Genomic DNA, 4754 nt, shown 5'->3' on the forward strand with positions numbered 1-4754 from the left:
TCCCCGAGAAAGAGGCGAAACATAATCAACTTGAATTCGGGACAGCTATTCGAAATCTTAGTGAAAGACTGGATTTATTATCTCATGTTTGCTTTTCGTGAAAAATACCAAAGGAAGTGGAGGGTTTCTTCAAACAACAAGGGACTGGGTCAATTATTCAATCAAATGATATTGAGCATGTTTCGCATCTCTTCTTGAGAAACAAGCGGGCTATTTCTTTGCAAAATTGTGCTCAATTTCATATGTGGCAATTCCGTCAAGATCTCTTCGTTAGTTGGGGGAAGAGTCCGCACGAATCGGATTTTTTGAGGAACATGTCACGAGAGAATTGGATTTGGTTAGACAATGTGTGGTTGGGAAACAAGGATCGGTTTTTTAGCAAGGTACGGAATGTATCATCAAATCTTCAATATGATTCCACGAGATCTAGTTTCATTCAAGTAACGGATTCTAGCCAATTGAAAGGATCTTCTGATCAATCCAAGGATTCTTTCGATTCCATTAGGAATGAGGATTCGAAATATCACACATTGATCAATCAAAGAGAGATTCAACAACTAAAAGAAAGATCGATTCTTTGTTGGGATCCTTCCTTTCTTCAAACGGAACGAACAGAGATAGAATCAGAGCGATTCCTTAAAATCCTTTCTGGATATTCCTCAATGTGCCGACTATTCATGGAACGTGAGAAGCAGATGAATAATCATCTGCTTCCGGAAGAAATCGAAGAATTTTTTGGGAATCCTGCAAGAGCCACTCGTTCTTTTTTCTCTGACAGATGGTCAGAACTTCATCTGGGTTCGAATCCTACTGATAGGTCTACTAGAGATCAGAAATTGTTGAAAAAGAACAAAAGAAACATCTTGCTTTTTCCAGGCGATCGGAAAAGAAAGAAATAGTGAATTTATTCAAGATAATTATGTACTTACAAAATACCGTCTCAATTCATCCTATTTCATCCTATCGAGGATGTGATATGGTTCCAAAGGGTGAACTGGACAGTTCCAATAAGATTTCATTCTTGAACAAAAATCCATTTTGGGGTTTATTTCATCTATTCCATGACCGGAACAGGGGGAGATACACGTTACACCACGATTTTGAATCAGAAGATATATTTCAAGAAATGGCAGATCTATTCACTCTATCAATAACCGAGCCGGATCTGGTGTATCATAAGGAATTTGATTTTTCTATGGATTCCTCCGGATTGGATCAAAAACATTTCTTGAATGAGTTATTGAACTCCAGGGATGAATCGAAAAAGCACTCTTTATTGGTTCTACCTCCTCTTTTTTATGAAGAGAATGAATCTTTTTATCGAAGGATCATAAAAAAATGGGTCCAGACCTCTTGCGGAAATAATGTGGAAGATCCAAAACCTAAAATAGTTGTATTTGCTAGCAACAACATAATGGAGGCAGTCAATCAATATAGATTGATCCGAAATCTGATTCAAATCCAATATAGCACCCATGGTTACATAAGAAATGTATTGAATCGATTCAATTGCAACTTCGAATATGGAATTCAAAGGTATCAAATAGGAAATGATACTCTGAATCATCGAACTAGAATGAAATACACGATCAACCAACATTTATCAAATTTGAAAAAGAGTCAGAAGAAGTGGTTCGATCCTCTTATTTTGATTTCTCGAACGGAGAGATCTATGAATTGGGATCCTAATGTATATAGATACAAATGGTCCAATGGGAGCAAGAATTTCCAGGAACATTTGGACTATTTCATTTCTGAGCAGAATAGCCGTTTTCAAGTAGTGTTCGATCGATTACATATTAATCAATATTCGATTGATTGGTCTGAGGTTATCGACAAAAAAGATTTGTCTAAGTCACTTTGTTTATTTTTGTCCAAGTTACTTCTTTTTTGCCCAAGTTTCTTCTCTTTTTGTCTAACTCACTTCCTTCTTTTTTATTTGTGAGTTTTGGGGGTATCCCCATTCATAGGTCCGAGATCCACATCTATGAATTGAAAGGTCCGAATGATCCACTCTGTAATCAGTTATTAGAATCAATAGGTCTTCAAATCTTTCATTTGAAAAAAAGGAAACCCTTATTATTGGATGACCAAGATACTTCCCAAAATCGAAATTCTTGATCAATGGAGGAACAATATCACCATTTTTGTTCAATAAGATACCAAAGTGGATGATTGACTCATTCCATACTAGAAAGAATCGCAGGAAATCTTTTGATAACACAGATTCCTATTTCTCAATGATATCCCACGATCCAGACAATTGGCTGAATCCCGTGAAACCATTTCATAGAAGTTCATTGATATACTATTTTTATAAAGCAAATCGACTTCGATTCTTGAATAATCAATATCACTTCTGCTTCTATTGTAACAAAAGATTCCCTTTTTATGTGGAAAAGGCCCGTATCAATAATTATGATTTTACGTATGGACAATTCCTCAAAATCTTGTTCATTCGCAACAAAATCTTTTCTTTTTGCGATGGTCAAAAAAACATGCTTTTTTGAAGAGAGATACTATTTCACCAATCGAGTTACAGGTATCTAACATATTGATACCTAACGATTTTCCGCAAAGTGGCGACGAAGGGTATAACTTCTACAAATCTTTCCATTTTCCAATTCGATACGATCCATTCGTTCGTGGAGCTATTTACTCGATCGCAGACATTTCTGGAACACCTCTAACAGAGGGACAAATAGTCCATTTTGAAAAAACTTATTGTCAACCTCTTTCAGATATGAATATACCTGATTCAGAAGGGAAGAACTTGTATCAGTATCTCAATTTCAATTCAAACATGGGTTGGATTCACACTCCATGTTCTGAGAAATATTTACCATCCGAAAAAAGGAAAAAACGGAGTTCTTGTCTACAAAAATGCCTTGAGAAAGGTCAGATGTATAGAACCTTTCAACAAGATAGTGTTTTTTCAACTCTCTCAAAATGGAATCTATTCCAAACATATATACCATGGTTCCTTACCTCGACGGGGTACAAATATCTAAATTTCATATTTTTAGATACTTTTTCAGACCTATTGCCGATACTAAGTAGCAGCCAAAAATTTGTATCCATTTTTCATGATATTATGCATGGGTCAGATATATTATGGCGAATTCGTCAGATTCCATTGTGTCTTCCACAATGGAATCTGATAAGTGAGATTCCGGGTAATTGTTTCCATAATCTTCTTCTGTCCGAAGAAATGACTCATCGAAATAATGAGTTACTATTGATATCGACACATCTGAGATCGCTAAATGTTCAGGAGTTCTTCTATTCAATCCTTTTCCTTCTCCTTGTTGCTGGATATCTCGTTCGTACACATCTTCTCTTTGTTTCTCGAGTCTATAGTGAGTTACAGACAGAGTTCGAAAAGGTAAAATCTTTGATGATTCCATCATACATGATTGAGTTGCGAAAACTTCTGGATAGGTATCCTACATCTGAACTGAATTCTTTCTGGTTAAAGAATATCTTTCTAGTTGCTCTGGAACAATTAGGAGATTCTCTAGAAGAAATACGGAGTTTTGCTTTTGGTAGCAACATGCTATGGGGTGGTGGTCCCGCTTATGGGGTCAAATCCATACGTTCTAAGAATAAATATTGGAATCTCATCGATCTCATAAGTATTATACCAAATCCCATCAATCGAATCGCTTTTTCGAGAAATACGAGACATCTAAGTCATCCAAGTAAAGCAATCTATTCCTTGATAAGAAAAATAAAAAACGTGAATGGTGATTGGATTGATGATCAAATAGAATCCTGGGTCTCGAACACTGATTCGATTGATGATAAAGAAAAAGAATTCTTGGTTCAGTTTTCTACCTTAACAACAGAAAAAAGGATTGATCAAATTCTATTGAGTCTTACTCATAGTGATCTTTTATCAAAGAATAACTCTGGTTATCAAATAAGTGAACAACCGGGAGCAATTTACTTACGATACTTAGTTGACATTCAAAAAAGTATCTAATGATTTATGAATTCAATACATCCTGTTTAGTAGAAAGACGTATATTCCTTGCTAATTATCAGACAATTACTTATTCACACACCTTGTGGGGGGCTAATAGTTTGCATTTCCCATCTCATGGAAAACCCTTTCGCTCCGCTTAGCCCTACCTCCCCCTAGTAGGGGTATTTTAGTGATAGGTTCTATAGGAACTGGACGATCCTATTTGGTCAAATACCTAGCGACAAACTCCTATGTTCCTTTCATTACAGTATTTCTGAACAAGTTCCTGGATAACAAGCCTAAGGGTTTTCTTATTGATAATAGTGACTATATTGATGATAGTGACGATATTGATGATAGTGACGATATTGATGATAGTGACGATAGTGACGATATCGACCGTGACCTTGATATGGAGCTGGAGCTTCTAACTATGATGAATACGCTAACTATGGATATGATGCCAGAAATAGACCGATTTTATATCACCTTTCACTTCGAATTAGCAAAAGCAATGTCTCCTTGCATAATATGGATTCCTAACATTCATGATCTGGATGTGACTGAGTCGAATTACTTATCCCTCGGTCTTTTAGTGAACTATCTCTCCAGGGATTGTGAAAGATGTTCCACTAGAAATATTCTTGTTATTGCTTCGACTCATATTCCCCAAAAAGTAGATCCAGCTCTAATAGCTCCGAATAAATTCAATACATGCATTAAGATACGAAGGCTTCTTATTCCACAACAACGAAAACACTTTTTCACTCTTTCATATACTAGGGGA

The sequence above is a fragment of the Vigna unguiculata genome, unplaced genomic scaffold, assembly GCF_004118075.2.
Source record: "Vigna unguiculata cultivar IT97K-499-35 unplaced genomic scaffold, ASM411807v1 contig_132, whole genome shotgun sequence".
Taxonomy (NCBI): Eukaryota; Viridiplantae; Streptophyta; class Magnoliopsida; order Fabales; family Fabaceae; genus Vigna; species Vigna unguiculata.